Source organism: Anolis carolinensis, chromosome 3 (genome assembly GCF_035594765.1).
Source record: "Anolis carolinensis isolate JA03-04 chromosome 3, rAnoCar3.1.pri, whole genome shotgun sequence".
NCBI lineage: Eukaryota > Metazoa > Chordata > Lepidosauria > Squamata > Dactyloidae > Anolis > Anolis carolinensis.
In genome coordinates, this window is record NC_085843.1 from 102,941,198 (window position 1) to 102,962,035 (window position 20,838).

Sequence of the window (20,838 nt, forward strand, 5' to 3'; positions counted from 1 at the left end):
GGATCTCTTAGGCAAGAGCTAATCAGAGATGGCGTAGGCTCTGAAATGTAGCCTACAGCCCCTGGTGTTCACGAGCATTTACTATCAAAGCACTAACCAAGGCTGAGCTTGCTTAGTTTTCAAGATCAAACACAATCTGATGCCTTTAGGTATTGTGGCCCAATCAGCATAATGGCACCAGCAAGCAAGTCCACAGGCTAACTACAATTTCCATGTTCTCTCCTTCATTCTCTCTCCTCTTCCTCTGTCACATGAATTTTGGCAGTCACATATGTGCATTTTATAAAATGGAAACATTTATGAAATGTTTCTTTTTTTCTTTGTCTTGTATCTTTTAAAGTCTGCATTTGCTGTCTTTAAAAATTGCTACTCGTAGATATTGATGCATTTTCCAAATCACTTTGTGTGGGTGATATATGACATCTTTATTTTTACACAGGACAGTTTTTTTGTGGCAGGTTGCTTTTAGTAATGGGTTATTTTAAAAGTAGCTTTATGAATGTCCATTTAAAGTTACTGTTGGGTATCCTAAGCTTATGAGATAATGGGAACAAAAAAGCAACTATATTCTATTGTCCTGAACAAAAAAATTCACTTATATTACACCCAGAAACTGCTACAGCATTACTGGCACTTCAAACTGGTACTTTACAAGAAAGATGGAAAAGCCATAACCAGAAAAAAAAATTGTGCTGCCTAATTTAGAACTGCAGCATATGTTATTATTTCAAATTGTTTATGATATTTGGATTCCAAAAGTTAAGGACAATGGGCAGCACGGTAGATGTCTGTTCCCTAACTACCTGGCCAACTCTTTTGATGGAAAGAAAAGAGAAACTCATTTTTTTTTCTTTTGAGGTAGCTTCACAGCTGCAGAACTACAAAGAATTGCTTTCTGTGCCATTTGATGATTAACCATCACAGGACAAAGCATCACATTGATGTGTGACACGAACAGAAACAGAAGTCTATTTATCTGTAAAGAAAGGGGGGACTGCTAGTTTTCTCTTTGCTCCCTTGTACTTACACTCCTCACTTTACTTTCCCATCTGTACTAGAACATATTAAATGCTTCACCCACCAGGTGAAAGTTTCTTAAGAAGTAGCTTTATCCTGCATAGTAATAATAAATGTATTCTGCAAAATCTGATCCTAGCTGAATCACAAAAATGGCACTGTCCATGACAAAGTGGAGAGTCTTGGCAAGATTTGTGGAACAGCAATACATCCTGAAGTAGAAAATATTTTCCGCAAAGGGTGGGGAGGAAGGAGTATCTATGGCTTGAACAAAGTGGCTCTTATGTGTATGGAAATGAGATGGAGGTGAAAAATGAGTGGAGGGGAAGAATGCTGTGCTGTCTTTGCTGTGTCTATCATGTAGCTATAAAATTGGCAAAAGGGGGAAGGGGGGGGAATTATACCCTGTCTCCATTATCACAACCTTGTCCATGCTGCCCAGCACAGTTGTGGAGAGAAGCCTGTTGGGATCAGATCCAGTGAGAAATTTGCCACACACTTTGAAGAGAAAGTTGCTTGCTTATACTTGCTCAGAGCTTGACCCCAGTTATGTCTGTGTCTACTCAGAACACTTAGTGCAAAGGGCAGCCAAAACTATGCATGGAGCTGATCTGGATTAACATGGAGCAAAGCTGTGGATTGCAGCCTTGACCCACATTAACCAAAGCTGTAAGATGCTCCAAATTTTGTCCCAGAATTTGGAGTGAACCATAAGTTGCATGTAAAGATGGAATTGGCTGCAACTGTTTACACAGCCAATCCTGTGTTTCCTGGGTTTCGCCTCCCATTATCCTTGTCGCAAACCATCTCCAGCACAACATGGGTGCTTCTGATCACTCATCACCTGGAGTAACGTTGACTGGAGTGAGGAGGCGATTGGACAGGAAAGAAAAGAGACTGATTGCTCTGCCCCCCTTTGTTGTGGCAATCTACCAATGTCACTTCAGGTGATGAGTGACCTACCCAGACTCTTGTCCTGCCCAGACTGCAGTGACAAGAAAAACAAAAGGAGACAGTAAGGCTGGCCATCTGGCAGTGCTAAAATAATAATAATAATAATAAAACTTTATTTATACCCCGCCACCATCTCCCCAACGGGGACTCGGGGCGGCTAACATGGGGCCACGCCCAGAGCAATACAATATAATAACATATAAAAACAACATATCATAACACAATTAAAAGCAATACAATAGATTATAATAGACATTACATCAAGAAATCCAAAAAAAAAAACAACAGTTAAACAAGGGCAGGCCGCATGGACACAAGGATAAAACTCGGAGTGAGAGGGACAGAGGGGGTACTCCATTGTGGGCAGGGACACAAGAAAGTAGGGCAGTCTAGAAAATAAATGCTGAGGGGGGAGTAACACAGACATATATAGCAAAATTACTCACCGAAAGCACAGCGGAAGAGCCATGTTTTCAAATCTTTCCTAAAAGCTAACAGAGTGGGAGCTTGCCTGATCTCAGTGGGCAGTGCATTCCATAGTTGGGGGGCCACAGCGGAAAAGGCCCTCTCCCTTGTACTCACAAGGCGGGCCTGGGATATAGACAGTGGTGATAAAAGGGCCTCCCCGGATGATCGTAAAGATCGGGCAGGTTTATGGTAGGAGATACGGTCACGGAGGTAGGTGGGTCCCAAACCGTTCAGGGCTTTATAGATGATGGTCTGCACCTTGAATTGGGACCGGAAAATGAACGGCAGCCAGAGATCAGAAATCCCTCCCACCTCTATAGCAACTAGGAGTGGCTATTTAAACTACTTCAGGGCTGATCCAGTGTACGCCATGTTGGATTAGCCCCAGGATGATCTGCCCAGTGATCAAAGCAGATTTTAATGTCTAGCACCCTAGATCAATTTGGTGTTAAAGGCCATCCTATCAATATCCAGTAACCAAAAACAGATGGATTTATTCAATGAGTTTGATTTTCTCTTCAGTAAGAGTAGATCCTGCTTCCAAATCACCTATGATCCATATCAAACACGATTCTTCTCTATTTCTGGGTTGCTTCTATGGCCCAAATTTCTCTTGTAATTTTAAGGATCAGATCCCTTCACAACACATAGATGCATCCTTAATCATGTATACATAGTCATCAGTATGTTCTTCTTGAGTCCCAAAATCAGCTTCATTGTGGCAGATATACCCCTCCTTCTGTTTCACACCCTCCTCACCAAGACAAGTACTCCAAATTTGGTCATCCTTATTGAAATACTTCCATCCCTAAAAAGTACTTAGACTGAGGATGATCAAATTTCATCTAGATAAGTTGTCGAAGGCTTTCGTAGCCAGAATCATTGGGTTGTTGTGCATTTTCCAGACTGTATTCATCTAGATCACCAGCATGGTGTAGTGGTCAAATCATGTTTTATTGATTAGCCCATCGGCCATATCAAAAACATTTAACACATAGACATGCATACAACCCGCAGTAAAAAAGAAGTTAAAATAAACAAGCTGTTAACAAGATCCCGTTCAGGTCAAATATCTGCATCACCTCCACAGTTTACTCCAATTGATTCCAAATATGCAATTCTCAGATGTGTTGCTGCCTGAGAAAATTGTCTCCAAACTTTGAGTGAACAATGAGAATATTTGGATTTGGGGAAAGTGAGACAGGTCCCATTAGTATTGCCTGCCATGTTCGTTATCCATTCGCAAAACATCGCCATGTGGACCCATATCACAGAAAAACAAACTGTAATGTTCAAAACTATTGACAAAGGCCTGAATACAAAATAAAATATCTTTGCTGCTCCCAAAACATAAATATATTACAACCCACACCTTCGGGCAGATAGAGAAATTATATATTCCAGATTATCCCAATACTCATTGCTTTTCACCCACTCCTCTAGTGTACCAGTCACTCACAGAAGAAACTTTCTCTTGTCCTTTTAAGGATCAGATCCCCCTCCAAACACACATTTCTTGCTTTGCTTTTTCAGCATGCCATAAATTGTCCTAGATACCTCTCTAACATTGTTCTTCATAAGTGACCTAGCTCTACTCTACCTGATTCCTCTATCTGTTTTCCTCAAGGATAGCTGCTATTCCACGACTAATTCAACTTCACTATCCTTTCTTTTTCCACTCCATCAGGTCATTCCCATCATTCTTCCCTCATTCTCCAAACTCTTCACCATAAATTAAAAAATGACTTAAAGGCACACAACGCTCACAATAATGTTTCTCCTCATTTCTCCCTCTCCTTTTTGCTGGTTCTTCTACTCCTCACAAACTGCAGAACACCACAAAAAGAAGGGTAGCCCTTCTTTGTGTCTATTTTTCAGACTGAGTCAGAACACATTCAGTAAGAAGTACAGGTTGTTACTGAATGTACAGGGTTGAGTATCCCCTATCAATAATTCCAAAATGCAAAATGCCCAATTTGTCCAATTGTATGGCTTTGAGAGAATGAAATTTTTGCTTTCTAAAATTTCAATTTGAACAAACAATGTTTCATACACAAAAGTATGAGAAATGCTGTGTACAAAATTACTTGCAGACTATGTATATAAAACAAATGGCTTTAATACTTAGACATAGGGTTCCATTTCCAACATATTCATCCCATTATTTATATCGAAGTATTTCAAACTAAAAAAAATCTGAGATATGGAACATTTTTAGTTCCAAGCACTTCAGATGAGGGATACTCAATCTGTAACAGGCAGAACAAGTAGAAACCTCATTACAGTGTCCTGAGAAGTAGTGAATTACATCCTGGCAAAAGAGTAATATCTTTGACTTGATATTGCAAAAAGCGTTGCATACAAAAACATACCCACTCTGCACTCATACAAGTAGTATGCTGCTCCTAGGCTCAGGATATTAGTTCTTTTTCTGTTAGAATTGCAACTACAGTAGAGTCTCACTTATCCAACATTCTGGATTATCAACGCATTTTTGTAGTCAATGTTTCAATACATTGTGATATTTTGGTGCTAAATTCGTAAATGCAGTAATTACTACATAGCATTACTGCATATTGAACTACTTTTTCTGTCAAATTTGTTGTATAACATGTTTTGGTGCTTAATTTATAAAATCATAACCTAATTTGATGTTTAATAGGCTTTTCCTTAATCCTTATTATCCAATATATTCACTTATCCAACATTCTGCTGGCCCGTTTATGTTGGATAAGTGAGACTCTATTGTATATCACTTCTTTTTAGGTAGATACTATGGTATCTGGCCTAACCATAGCACCTCTTTTTCCCCCTTCTTTTAACAACCATAATGCATCTTATAACTCTAGCCATCCACTGGCCTAGAAACTATTTCCCACAAACTAACCAAAGACCTCTCTTCCTCACTCTGTTTACTGATTTCTTTTAGTCATACACATATACCTCTGTTCTCCAGTTCTAGGGAGTTATCACAACAATGGTATTTGTGCTCCTCAGAACTGAGAGTTTGTCAGGTTCATATTAGCCTTGAATGGAATTGATAATGCAGCCAGCTAAAAATTAAAGCATCAAAATAATTCAAAATAAAGGAACACAAAGCAGCTTCAACTAAAATATAAAGCAAATTTTGAAGGGGGAGGGGGAGCTTTTATTATGTTTTCATTGTTAGCAGTAAGTGCAACATCATTCTGCATCATCTTGAATTGCAAAGTCTTCTAAAACTGACATGGTCTCATCTTAAGCCAAGAAAGCACAGCATACAATAATATAATTTACCAATAGTGATATTATGCAAACATAGCTTTTCAAATAGTCTTCTAGCCCATATGTCACACAGTATTTGACGGCATCATAAAGACAAGCCCATGTACATTGGCACATGTATCCAGGGTGTCCTTTATGCTCCCAATCTGCCTTGATGAATACTGTATGTCCTTTCTGACAGATGCTGAATAAGGGAGGCCACTGATGCAGCTGTCCTCATTGCCTTTAAAACTATCGGTGTCACCTGTTAATTAACACTGTGGGTGGCAGACATGCTCTGAGCAAAGGGATCAAGAACTGGATAATCAGAGGCATTGATCTCTGAACTGAGATGAGGCGGAAGGAGTCCACTCAGTTACCCAAGCAACATTACTGCCAATCCCAAGACAACTCAGGACTACACAGTTCCCAGTAAAATATCTTTATATAATTGGAATAATCTCACCATGACACTACATTTTCTGCAATAGCAAGAGGCAAGAGACTGTGCAGATCGAAGCAGTGCTGCTAGGAGGGTGTCCTATGTCAGATGGGCTTTGACTGAGGAGGTAGGCTAAATGGGGCAAACAGCTATTGAGCAGCAGCAGCAATGTGTGGGTGTGTGACAATGGAAGAGGGTCTTACAGAAAAAATGGCAGTGACAATATAGCTAACACTTGTTAATACTATGCAAAAAGAGGCCCAGCAAATCCCTTTTGAATATATTTTATCATAAGACACCTTCTGAGGAGATCTGAAACAAGACATAATGCCAGAAGATGAGACCCAGAAAGCACTCAATGAGCTACTGGGAAGTGAAGAGGACAAGTGGTACAATTAGGGCTGTAGTTAATGACTAAACTCAGCTTTTGGAATCCTTGTTTATATCATGGGGAAACATTAACAGCTATATCACATTATACACAAGGTTAATTTGCATGAGTGACTCGATTAGATTCCTTTTAGCATTAGTTTGGCAGTTTGAGACTGAGAAAATATATGAAGGCAGAAAACAGATTGGGGGAAGTGAACTTTTTTCTTTTTAGCAAACTGTTTGCACAATTCCCATAGCCAACCAGGGCTATGAGAATTAGGTAGTTTGATTTCTTTTGTTTGCTACATCACTTTTGGAGATCATCTTCTGTTAGCCTATGTAGGGATGCGCCTTAGCCCTCATTTCACCAATCAGGGGAAATTAGATCACCAGAAAGTTATTACTTGTTTATGGACCCAAGTCTACCATTGGCTGTAAGGAGATGCTGGACTCCAACAGCAAAAGAGCGGAAATGATTCTGATATATGCCACCTGCTGCATTGTTTCTCACCAATAGTGCTTATTCATCGCAGTAATGTGCACCAGTACTTAGCACCACAATTCTGAGCAGACCTGGATCTCCATCCAGCTTCAGAAAAATAATGTTCTCAGTTTGTTCCTCTGAGCCCACATCCTCTCAGAATCATGTTTGTCAAATTTCTGTCCATGGGAGTGCTCTGATCCACTGGGGATTTTACAGTCCCTAGGTAAGGTGTGTGTGTGTGTGCGTGTGTGCGCGTGTGTGTGTGCGTGTGTGAGTGAGTGACTGTTCCAGATTTGCAATGGAACATACACCATACACTAGTTGGGATGGGCAATTGAATTTAGGCCCACATTTTTCTAGAATACAAAAATATAATCATGATATAAGACAAGAGATGATACTACAGATGGAGTATCCCTTACACATGTAATGGGGGAGGAGTGAGGAAATAACACTGTCTGTACTATACAACATTTTAAAATGCATTTAAAAAATAAGCACACCATTGTGCATTTACCACATGGTACATTAGTACTTGGATGAGAGACAGCCAGTGAATACCAGGTTATATTTTGGAAGAAGGAACTGGCAAAACCATCTGTGAGTAGTAGGCTTGCTCAAATAATTCGATTTCCCCGTTACCCGTTATTAATTTGTTATTTTCGTTTGTTTTGAAGCAATATACGACCTTGATTGTCCACACGTCTGGATATCGCGGTTTCGAATCGCGAGAGGCCGTTTTTTCTTATTTCTTCGTTTTTTTCGTTAGGAAAAAAAAGCTTTTGCAAATCACCCAAACTCCTTTCCTTTTGCCCCTCAGCAAAAGGGGCGTCACGGGCTCAGCCAATGGGAGGGGGCGAGGGGGAAGGAGGCCGAGGAGGAGGAGGAAGACGGAGGGGGGAAATGGCCGCCGCCGCCGCCTCGCCTCAGCTCAGGCCTGGAGAGACAGAGAGGGGCCCGGCGGTGAGGAGGAAGAGGCCCGGGATGCGAGGGGGTGTGGGCCAGGCCCGTCCTCGGCTGCTCCCGGGGAGGGAGGGAGGGAGGACTACGACTCCCAGGGGCCCAGATTCGCACCCTCCCTCCCCCCAATACAGGTCTCCAGTCCATACCACGCTACATGAACTTGAATGGATACTGTGGTTGTGTTGTCGAAAGCTTTCATGGCCGGGATCACACTGTTGTGGTATGTATTCCGGGCTCTATGGCCATGTGCCAGAAGCATTCTCTCCTGACGTTTCACCCACATCTGTGGCAGACATAGAGGTTTTGACGTCTGTGCGAAGCTAGGCAAGTGGGGTTTATATATCTGTGGAAGGTCCAGGGTGGGAGAAAGAACTCTTGTCTGTGTGAGGCAAGTGTGAATGTTGCAATTGGTCACCTTGATTAGCATTGAATAGCCTTGCAGCTTCAAAGCCTGGCTGCTTCCTACCTGGGGGAATCCTTTGTTGGGAGGTATTAGCTGGCCCTGATTGTTTCCTGTCTGGAATTCCCATTTTCTGGGTGTTTCTGGGAAGGTAATGGCACTCCATGTAGTCATGCCGGCCACATGACCTTGGAGGTGTCTATGGACAACACTGGCTCTTGGGCTTAGAAATGGAGATGAGCACCAACCCCCAGAGTCAGACATGACTGAACTTAACGTCAAGGGATACCTTTACCTTTACCTATACACACACACACACACACACACACACATAAGCAGGGACTATATATATATATATATATATACACAATATATATCACACACACACCAATTTAACAAAGTTTCAGCCACAAAAACAAAGTTTCTGAAGTAGAACAATGACTTTCACAGTAAAGACAACCCAATTTAACAGGAAATAAGACTTTCAAACCAGGAACAGATTTCTGCAATTATTAAAAAATGGTTTATTATAAAAGCTATGAAAATTCTCCAAAAATCAGAGGATAAGGGAAACGTTCCAAATTTTGGTGAGCTATCAGTGTTAAATGTGTTCTACCACTGTACCAAGTTTGAAGAAGATCACTCAAAAAATGAGGGTGGGAGAGTCCTGTAAAGTCCTCTCCCTCTGTGCTGTTTTTGGGAATTGCGCATGCGCGTCCGCCATTAACGAATTAATTTTGAAAATAACGAATTTTCGTTAATTTCGAAAATTTTTGGGGGCCAAATTCGGAAATACCATCAGAAACGAAAAGCTGCCCCCCTCTAGTTTTGAAACGAGTTTAGAATCAAATTTTTCATGGATCGATCAAGCCTAGTGAGTAGCCTTTACCTAAGAAATTCATGAGGTCACCACTTTAAGTCCCCAAATAAATTGAAGAGACATACACAAACAGGCTTTTTGCATTTACCCAATGTTCATACTATTTTTGATATGGCCTTGAAACAAAACTTCTTAGGTACCATACAGCATTCTGTTGTGAAGTTTACAACTGATTGGACAACTTCATCAGATATCAGATTAACTATTGTGGTTCACTATGGTTATCATTTCATTACGCTGTCCCTCAGCAACCTTACATTTTTGTAACTGAATTAGCAAGGACATTGTAAACAAAATTTCAAATATTTTATCTTTTCATTGAATTACACTAAAAGCTCTATGGTTCTAGAATCCTCATGGTCTTTATGCAGCTCTGGAGTGAGCATGAAACAATTAAGTGTAGAGGCCTTCTGTCAGGCAATCCTTGCCAGTGCTAATCTGCCATTTACTGTCTCCTTCAGGAACATTCTTTATAGCTCCAGCCAATTTAGCTTCCACTGAAGTCAAAGGAATGGCGTTTTATCAATAGCTTCAGAAAAATCAAACTTCCATCATGAAAATCATATATGGAAAACATATAAATTAGAATCTACCAGGAGATAACAACCTACTCCTCAACAGCCTACTTAAAACATAGCGTGAGGGCCACTAAAGCACAACAGAGGAAAGCTAACTGGAGAGACGGTAAATGTTTAAACCATAATCTGGAGGCAAGCTTTAAAATTTCAGCTGTTTAACTGGTATCTCAAGAAAGCCTTAATAGCTGAGTGGCTGATAATATAGAAAATAAGACAGAGAGACTTAGATTAAAGCACTTGGTTCATCATTGCTGGGATTTAGGGTAGATATATATGAAACGTTTTTTACTGTTTTGGGAAATAGGTATTAATTACAAGCATCAGAGTGGATGCAAGTGTGCTAAAGCATTAAGCAATTTAAAGAAATTTAACAGGAAGTGAAAAATGTGAGTCAGAAGATGTCTTATATATATAGAAAACCAACTAAGCTCTCTGAACATTAAAACCTCAAAACAATCATTGATTGCTTTGGGCTGCAAAATAGAATTTTACCATGTCCTACTCAAGGATGTTTCAACAGATGATGGTTGTATTTTACTCAAGCCATGTGGACATTTTTGTTTCTTTTCTTTTAAATATAATTTAGTGTGCTCTTAGACCTAAAAGGGAGGCCCTTTCCTGGATACTGCACTTTTTGACAGTGAGCCAAATAGAAAGTACAGAGAAAGCAGTCCCACAAATTTATGGAACACTTTTTCTCAGTTAAATGAGCCTACACCTACTATTTCTACCATTTCCCCCATTTACTGGTTAAATATTTCCATTTCCCCCTCAATGGTTTGTCACCTTGTCATGGTGAGGAGGCTTGTGTGTTCCAATGAATCTGCGGGCGTAACCATCAGAGTAATGCACTTCTGTGGGGGACACAGGGGAGGTTCCAGTCCGAGCACAATCCGAAGACCTCATCAGCGGATCAGGTGGAAGATAACATGTTACATGTTACAATAGCTATGAAGGTGGAAGAAGGCTGCAACAGATTGAGAAGCCACCATCATCGTGTTAACCATGCCACTGGTTGGGACCCTTACTCTGTGAAAACAGCGTGTTGATCGGCTGTGCACCGACCTCCACACATTAAAAAAAACCTCACGCACAGGCCATCATACTCGAACAACAAGGGATCACCTAAGTAAGATTAAATATTATTCATTAAAGTTAAAATGTGGGCGAAACGCCAGGAGAGAATGCTTCTGGAACATGGCCACACAGCCCGAAAGACACACAACAACCCCAAAGTTAAAATTATTAGTGTACGATTTTCTCTTTTATTCTAGTTTCGCTTATTTGCCCTTCCTGCTACTAATTTGTGATTTTCAGTTGGTGTAATCTGTTGGTGTAATTACATCAGCTGGTGTAATCTGCAGATGTTTGTTCTGTGTCATGATTTATGATTATAACAATTGCTTGAGGGCTTTATTTTGATGATTGACATTCTTATAGAATTTATTACAGTCAATACCTTGTGGACTGCAACATTAAAACAAAACACATGCATTGTGAAGCAATCAATCAATACTACTTGGCCAAGAGTATTAGAAATTATTGAACCTGACATAAAAGCATCTACACACACACAAATATACTTTCACTGTTTTATTTTATGAGATACTATCAAATGGCTCAACAGTTACTCTACACTACAGAATTATATAATCCATGTAATTGATTGTGTAATCTAAGGAGAAATCATGTGATTTCCACAGACAAGAGGAAATTTTATACTGCCCGAAATTCAAACAGATCATACTTTGGCACCCAGCATCAGACAGACCTGGATCATTACCAGTGGTCTGTATATCGTCAGGAGGGGTCCATATAATTAGAATATGGGGGCAAACCTGAAATTAGAACTGTAGAACAAATGAAAAATCAGGACTGAGAACATGATCAGACATACTAGAGTTCAACCTGCTTGAATAAAAGGCTTAGCTGGAAAGGGAAGTATTTTACCCTGCTTCCTGTCAAGGAGGAATCAGATCCAGTTCAGAGCCACAAAATTCTTTCCGGACAGGTTGCAGTTATATGGTTTGCTACAAGATGCAGTGGCTAGCAATTCTTAATTATCAAACCAGTCATAAATCAGCTGTTAAGACGTGTTAATTTTGTATGCTAAACCAGGTTTTAAACCACAGGGCATTAGATTAAATTTGTCTTTGAACACATGCTAGTTTAACTGAAGCCTGAAGTATGGATAATCATTTGAGGCTCAAAAGTGATGGTTTATAGCACTGCCAGTTAACATGGGGCACTTCTACTTTGCCCAAAATGCAGAACAAACCAGAATTATAAACATTGGTTAGAGCCACATTTTGAGGTTACACACATGTGCAAAACCCCAACTCATTGGCCCAGCATGCCAAGGGGAGGGGAGATTTCCTCTAAACTCCGTCATGTCATCACTGTGAGCAAAGATGAAAACAGACAACCTCCAGGAACAGTGAAGGAGGATTTTTCTTTGTTTTGGGGGCAAAATGGACGCACCTCCCCAACGTACCTGAGCCAGGGAGCGCAGGATGGCTGTGGGGATGTCCCCAGTATAAATTCCTGCAAAGGTTAGGATCTTCAAGGAAGATACGGATCTTTGCAGGTATTTTAAAAATCTGGATGTAAACTGTATTAAAATGTTTACTTCAGGTTAATCCACATTAGCCTAGGTGCACTGTTTGGATGCCACTATTATTATCATTGTTATTGTTGCTGTTATATTTATTTATACCCCCCCAAAGGAGAGTGAAGCTAATGCAACATCTACCCTGCATTTTCTGGCCATATAGATGGGCCCATGGTATCACCTGGCATTAATTCTACAGTGGAGATGTAACCTGTCCTCATTTTTAATCATCCACCGATGAATGGTTACTTTTGGAGTGATGCTACTATATTTATAGTTTTCTTTTTACTGAGATAGGGTTCAAATTGGCTTGTTTCAAACCACAGTCACCATAAAACTGCAAGCTGCATTAAGCAAAAATGCAAACACACTCTTCCAAACTAACAACTATAACAGAGTAGGAGAAGGGTAGAGGAGATACATCATAAAAAGATTTTCACAAGAATAATCCATCACCTATCAAACTGCAGATGTAACAGAATAACTTTACTGATGAAATATCAGTTATTATCTTAGAATTTCTCAGTTGTGTTTGTATTGACATTTAAGTAAAATTACAGCAATTCTTCACTAGTGACCTCTGTTTTTATAATATTCTGGAATATAGCTATTATTATAATTTAGGATGTGCAGGCAAAAATTTATATTTCTCATCAAACTTCTATGTTTCCTTTATTGTGAAAATAACAGATGTAAAAACAGCACTGAAAAGTCCTGTTCCTGAATTGTTCAGCTTACCTGGCTTTGAGACCTCTGAGCTATTAAAAATTGCTTCTTGCAGGCTGCCAAGAAGAGGCTGGGGGTTTGAGTTACCATGGAGATCTTTAGATTCAACAATGAAGAAATCTAGGATAAGAGGATAGTATCCTCAGTCAGATAAAATTTGCAATGAAAGGCTAATAAAATGTCCACCCTCTAAACCAATTTGCTGACGATCACCAATAAACACTTGCTTACTTAAGTGAAATCAAAGTACGTCTATACATTCAAGGATTCTCCAAAAACAGGTTCTCCAGTGGTATGGTACTCCAGCTGTGCTGGTCACTGCATGAATACTTGAACACAATGAAGTAGTATAATAATTTGCGGTCCTTTATCTCTCTTTAATATGCTATATTCATTGTGAAGAAGTTGTTGAAGCATGGCTCTACTCTGAAACAGCCTGAAGTCACCTTCTCTAAAAAGACACATATGCATTACCCTTCCTGGAAACTACAGCAACATAAACATATTTTCTGTACAATAGGGCTTGTGTAACATTCTCAAGGTAACTTGTGGTAGAACTCAGAACAAACTTTGCTTGAGTCTTGCTGCTACTTGTTAGGAGACAGCATTGAGTTAGACTGGGATGGGCAACCTGTAGCCCAAGGACCCTAAAAACATATGATGGAATCAGCCTGCTAAAGCTAAATCAGCCTGAGTCTGTTTAGTATGTGGACTAGAAACCCATCGGTGACTCCATGTGTACAGCCTTGTACACATGGTATACTGATGGAAGGCATACATAATAAAGAATAAATAAATGAGTGTATTCGGCTCAACTGTGAAATGTTTATAGCAAACCCAAAACTTTCATGACTAAAACTGCTTGCATAGTGGAGTGAAACAAAAGGTGATGAGCTAAAGGAGCTAAAATTCCTACCAGTTTTACCACACTGAGTTTCACAGACAGGCTTGGGAATTTTTTTCGTGTCAGGAGCAACTTGAGTCGCTTCTGCAAGGAAGTCGCCCAGGTGTTTTTGATGTTTTTACCATCCTTGTGGGAGGCTTCTCTCGTGTCCCCGCATGGAGCTGGAGCTGATAGAGGGAGCTCATCTGCACTCTCCCCGGGTGGGATTCGAACCTGGCAGCTTTCAGGTCAGCAACCCAACCTTCAAGTCACTTAGTCCACTACGCCATCTGGGGGCTCCGGCTTGGGAATGAACCAATGTATATTTAATTTAAACAAGTTACAACAATTAGTTAATCTATTTTAATACTTTTAGAAGTAGTGATCATGTTGATTAACCGTGAGTCTCCAATTCTCTAGTACCTTGGTGTGACAGGGACTGACATGGGGGGGGGGTCTTTATGCATTTGCCCTTTCACTGAGTCACAGCCCTTCTCTACTTTCTTTTGGGTGAAGCTCTTTAACTTTACTTTCCCCCCCCCATTTCTTTATTTTAAAAAATATTGGTAAGAAAGAGATTTTACAATTAAAAATAAAAAGGATGCATAGTGACCATTTTGCAGAAGCTGGATATTAAACAATGTTTTTCCAAATATTTAGAGAAACAGCCTGGGAGGTGGGGTGTTTGGTGAAACAAATAAAGGAACTTTCTTAAAGATACACAATAGATGAGAATCACATGAAACAAATGTGAGTAAAAGTTTCTCATCTCCCTTTAATGGTATTTGTGTGTGTGTGTGTGTGATTTGGGCAATCTTAAAAGAAGGTTCACTCTTGGGCAGTAAAACAACTCCATGTCCTCTCCAGGACTGCCACTATCTAATTTTGTTGATTCAGTGAACCTTGACAGTAGTAAGGAAGCAGTGATGAAATACCTCCAGGGAGGCTCTTTGTATTATGTAGAGATGAGTTGACCTGTGAATATATCCAAACTGAGACTTGTAAATGCGATTCCTGAGCAATTTTCAAACCATATTATATGTCAAATTCTTCCTGCCTAAGCACTGATATGATACTCATTAACAGGTTTATATTTTAAAAAATAGGTTTAAAATCCTTTAAGTGCTACAATAACTTAAACTCTGATACTGGAACCATGAAGCATGTAATATAGCAGATGAGCAACTTGTTTTAATTAGAAAATGGAATAATACAAGCAGTCCCCAAGTTACAAACATCCAACTCATAGTTACAAATGGGGATGAGACAACAGGAAGTGAGAGAAATCTACCCCTCGGAAGGGAAAAAAATATTTTCTGGAAAGCACCCCCTGGAAAGGGGGCGTGGCTTAGAGAGGTGGTCGTGGCTCCTGCACAAGGGGGCGAGGCTGAGCCTCTCCTCTAGTCCAAGATGCAGGGCTGGGAGGGGGAGATGGACGGGGCCACAAATGGGCGGCCAGGACTGGGATGGGCGGAGTTATGAGCTCTGAGGCAGGGCTAAGCTTCTATCCCTGTCCTGCGGTGCCTGCCTGGACACAGGGGGGCTAGAGGAGGGGGTGGGGCCTCTTCCCAAGTGCCTGACAGGGCTGAACCTCTATACCCACCCCTGTGTTCTAACAAGCGCCTCAGGGGAGGTATAGAGGCTCAGCCCTGTCTCGCACACTTGGGAAGACACCCCACCCCCACCCCTAGCCCCGCCCTTTAGTCCTAAAAGGCTTCTCAGGAGAGGTATAGAGGCTCAGCCCTGTCTCGGGTTCTTGGAAGGAGGCCCCGCCCCCTTCCCTAGCTTCGCCCTCTGTGTCCCAACAAGCACCTCAGGAGAGGTATAGATTCTCAGCCCTGTCTCAGGCTCTTGGGAAGAAGCCACGGCCACTCCTCTAGCTCTGCCCCCTGTGTCCTAACAGGTGCCTCAGGTGCTCAGCCCTGTCTCTGGCACTTGGGAAGAGGCCCCGCCCCTTCCCTGGCCCCGCCCCCGTGTCCTAATAGGTGCCATCACCGCCCCCCTGGATCGCTACAGCACCCACCAGGGGGCGGTAGCGCCCACTTTGGGAATCACTGCTGTAAGGGTTAACATGAGGAAAAGGTGTTTCCATTGAAGCTTTCTCACCAATCCTTGTTTCCACAGCAAGGCACATTTTTCAAAATCCAATGATCATAGAGACAGAAACTGAGGTGAAATTTTCTGAACAGGGTGCAGAGACAGCAAAACAAACACTACAGGGGGTTAACCATTTCCTAATCTAACTCTCTCTCTCTCTCTCTCTCTCTCTCTCTCTCTCTCTCTCTCTATATATATATATATATATATATATATATATATATATATATATATATGGCTGGAGTTACACTTTAAAAATGTACCTTTTCCAACTTACATACAAATTCAACTTAAGAACAAACCCACAGAACCTATCTTGTTCATAACTTGGGGATTGCTTGGAGAACCAAAGCTTGGGAGCTGCTAAATTCCTTTATTTTGCTTTTGATGCATCATATTAAAGCTTTTAGTATTTTTTTACTTTTAAAATATTTTGGCCCATCTAACAGAGTCTTCCAGCTTATGAGTTTCTTTTTTAGGTGGTACAAGAATAGAAGATGGTGTAATTTTCTATCAGTTTGATACCCTGACTTTAAAATTTAGTATGCAACCAAGAAGGACTAACAAAAAGCAGATTGATACTCAGTTTCCAAAACTATATTCTTATACAAATTCATTTTATAGCTTCCAACATTAGGAACTGATGTCTAACTATTAATTTCATGTCACCATTCTATATCTAATGAGAAGTTACACATTGTTTTAACGTTACATGGATAAAACACTTTCAGTACAAACCTATGTATGAGTTTAAGGGAACTCACTTCCAAGAGTGCCTTTGACTAATATAGTTGTATCTGTAGGCTATATTTCAAAGAAAAGAACTGGCAAAATAATTTCTGCATATTCCTTGACGTAGGTCAACAGACAACCAGAAGGTGTACTTCACTGCATAATAATCGCCACTGCATAATGGTTGCAATCCCCTTTCTGGGGTTCTTGGGGATTTAAGGATCCCTCATAAACCCTCACCTGTGTGCCTGCCCCTTGGAGCAGACCTCATAGCTCTGAGGGGCAGGCACGTGGGCAGTGAAGGTGCAAGAGCTAGAAAGTCTCCTTGGCAGGCACATGTACTGGTGAGCTTTCACCCACCCGCACGCTGACAGGTGAAAGCTAGGAAGTAGTGGTGTGCATTCGGATAAAAGCTTGTCCCGTTTTGTTTCTGGCTTTTGTTGCAGGGCCCGATCCATTTTTGGAAAACCTCCCAAAATTGGGAGGGTTGTTTCGATTGTTTTGTTTCGAGGGCCCAAAAACTGGCCCATTATGAACGGGGGCTTCCCACCCACTGGCTCCCCTACCTGAAGGGTTTGGCTGCCTAGCAGGCACTGCACTTCTTCTCTTTCTCCTCCTCCCTCATGCCTGCAATGCCCTGCATTAACTCACGGGAGTCACGGCCAGGCAGCCCCACATCCAGACCTCAACAAGCAAGCAGGAAGTAACCACTGCCTCTCCCTCCTTTCAACTTGGAGAATGTAGTGGGCGGGTGGGCATGTGCTTGTGGTGGGGTGTGAGACTGTGCAGGCACTTAGCTGGAGACAGGCACTGAGAGGCGCACACAAGCTTTCCAGGCCTACCTGCACACCCCATGCCACACACAAACTCTCCCTGGAAAGAAATCTCTTAGTGTCTGCCTGCAACCTACAGCCAAGTTTTGGCACAATCACACACATGCCTGGAATGGAGGGAGGGGAGGTGGTTCCTTCTGCCCTGATGCTGAGGTCCGGATGTGGGGCTGCTCTCCATGACTCCCGTGAGTGAATGTGGGAGATTGTGGGTATTTATTTATTTATTTCGTGTCAAAAGCATTGTACATTTCAAATAATGGAAATAGAAAATAAAATTTAAAAAAAAGAAAAAAAAAGAAATCACAAGCAACTAAATAGTTTTGGACCAAAAGCGGGCGACAGCAACCGCATTGTCTGTAGCTTTAAACAACTCCTCCTCCGTACATGAGGCAGGGCATTGTGGGCAAGCATACATATGCTGAGTTGTTTGTTCAGCTCCACAGTCACACAAGGTGGAGGATTCCTCCAGGTAGTGCCACCTTGCCAAGTTGTCTTTTGATCTGCCCACTCCGCTTCTGAGTCTGTTCAGGGACTTCCAAGTTGCCCATTCTTGGTTTGCCCCTGGAGGAAGACCCTCTTGGGGGGCCATCCAGTTTGAATTGCCAGGTTTAGCTGCCCAGAGAGACACCCTTGCTGCTGCTGGAGGAACATCAAGAGGAGTGGTGGTTCTCATGAAGCCCTTCCTTGATTTGAGTCTGGTGGGAGGAGGCTGATAGTCATGCAGTGGGTGGCTTTCACAATGTTCGACCTTTTTTCTCTCACCATTAGCAGCAACTTCCCGTCGCACGTCAGGAGGGGCAATGCCAGCTAACTTGTAGAGTTTATCAACAGGTGTAGGTTTAAGGCATCCCGTGATGATTCTGCATGTTTCATTCAGTGCTATGTCCACCTGCTTTGCATGGGCAGACTTGTGCCAAACAGGACAGGCATACTCTGCAGTTGAGAAAGACAAGGCCAGGGCTGAGGTTCTTATTACTTGTGGGTCTGCTCCCCATGCGCTGCCAGTCAGTTTCCGCAGGATGTTATTGCGTGCAGCTACTTTGTGCTTGGTGTTCATGCAGTGTTTCCTATATGTTAGTGTTCGATCTAAGGTGACACCAAGGTATTTAGGATGGGAACAGTGTTCGAGCTCTTGGCCTTCCCAAGTAACTTTCAGTTTCCTGTTGGCTTCGCGGTTACGTAGGTGGAAAGCACACACTTGTGTCTTGGCAGGGTCAGGGTTCAGGTGGTTCTCTTTGTAGTAGCTGGAGAGATCTTTCAAGGCATTGGTGAGTTGCTTTTCAACTGTTTCAAAATCTTTTGCTTGTGTTGTAAGGCCAAGGTCATCAGCATATATAAAGCTCTTTGTGAGTGGTGGTTGTGGCTGATCGTTCGTGAAGATATTAAATAAGGTCGGTGCAAGAACGCTGCCTTGGGGTAAACCATTCTTTTGCCTCCTCCATCTGCTTTTCTGGCCCTGAAACTCCACATAGAAGCTGCGGTTTTCTAAGAGGATCTGGACAGTTTTTGTAAAGTCAAAGTCCCGGTGATATGGTAGACTTTATGCAGCATTTTTCTATGTTGCACCGTGTCATAGGCTGCCGTAAGGTCCACAAAGACTGTTCCCGTAATGCAGCCTTTCTCATAGCCTTCCTCGATATGTTCAGTCAGATGAAGAATTTGACCTGTACAGTTTTTCCCTGGTCTGAAACCTGCTTGTTGTGCAATAAGCTTGGGTTCGATAACAGGTCCTAGTCGATTTAATAGCATCCTCTCATAGACTTTATATAGATGACATAAGAGGGAGATTGGTCGATAGTTCCTGGCATTGGAGGCATCTTTACCAGGTTTTAAGATGGCAATTATCGTAGTTTTCCTCCATGCTCTGGGAATCTGTTTGTGTGCCAGGCATTGATTGTAGAATTTCAAAAGCCAGTTTTCAGTTTTGGGGCCCAAGTGTTTGATTTGCTCCATCATCAGGTCATCTAGGCCAGGTGCTTTACCAGTCTTACATCGCTTGATGGCTTCTCTGAGTTCTTTCAGGTTTAGAGGAGAAGACAACTGGTGGGTTTCAAGTTTTGGCACCCTGTTGATTTTCATCTTTATTCTGCTGCGGTTGGTTTTCCCATTCTGAGTTAGCTGGTGAGCTATCTGATCTGGTGTCACGTTCGCGTGTCCAGGGTTGATCAGAGGGTCACTATCCAGGCGTCTCAGCAATTGCCAGGCTTTTCGGCTACTCTTGGACATGTCCAGGTTCTCAAGCAGCTCTATCCAACGGTCTTTCTTAGCATTAGCTAAGGCTGTAGATAGTTTTTGGCCTGCTGCTATAGTCCCATCACTGTATGGGTTCTCTTGAAATAATCTGAGATATTCTTGTAGCTGATTTAGTGATTCTTCGTTTAGGCCTGGTAGGTAGCTTGTGCGACAGCCTCTAGGGATTGAGAGCCTCGAGGATCTTTTCACAGCTTCTACAAACAGGTCATAGTTTTCTATAGAAGGTTCTATAACAGAAATAGCAGCTTCCAAGGTCTCTGTAAACTTTGTCCAGTTAGCTTTATTGAAGTTATATTTTCTGCGGAATGGGACACTTTTCGGTCTTACAGCTGCATATGCTATGCAGCATATTGGTCTGTGTTGTGTGTTAGGTATTGGGTTTAATACCCTTTTGGTGCATTGGTGGCTTATGCTTTCCTTTACAAAAATCAGATCAGGGTTATAACCACGCTTCCATCGGCCGCTATTAAATGATGGTGGTAATTTACTGTCATGAAGGAGGCTCATTCTACTGTTGTCGGCCCACGTTAGGACTGCTTCGCCATTTCTATCATCTTCGTCATAGCCCCAGACACAGCTATGGCTATTGAAATCTCCCACAACAAAATGGGCTTCATTATTGTGGCAGCTGGTTGGGGGTGTAAAATAGAAATCAGCCCCAGGTGGTTTATAGAGTGATGATACGGTGCAACTATCAAGTTCCACAGATAAGATTTCAATGTTGTTCACTTCTGTGAGGGAAGTTGCAGAGATTGCTACACCAGATCGTACAAAAATGGCACTGCCATATTGTCTGTGAGGTCGTTCCACTGCCAGTTGCATTCCAAGAATTTTTGGTCTTCTCATTGTGATGTCTCTGTGTGTTTCCTGTATACATAGGATGTCACACGAAATGTCCTCAG

General features: G+C 41.8%; 1 protein-coding gene across 22 annotated transcripts in view; it reads right to left on the bottom strand.

Annotated features, from left to right (window-relative positions):
• Positions 1-20,838, bottom strand: part of tbl1x (transducin beta like 1 X-linked) — a 195,495-nt gene that overhangs the window by 52,672 nt on the left and 121,985 nt on the right. For 13 of the 22 annotated variants that reach the window (XM_062975280.1, XM_016992369.2, XM_062975274.1 and 10 more), the window contains one exon: positions 13,151-13,258. The exons of the other annotated variants lie outside the window; for them this stretch is intronic. The gene's annotated coding sequence lies outside the window, so the exon portion shown is untranslated. The remainder of the gene's footprint in view (positions 1-13,150; positions 13,259-20,838) is intronic. 22 annotated transcript variants of the gene reach the window in all.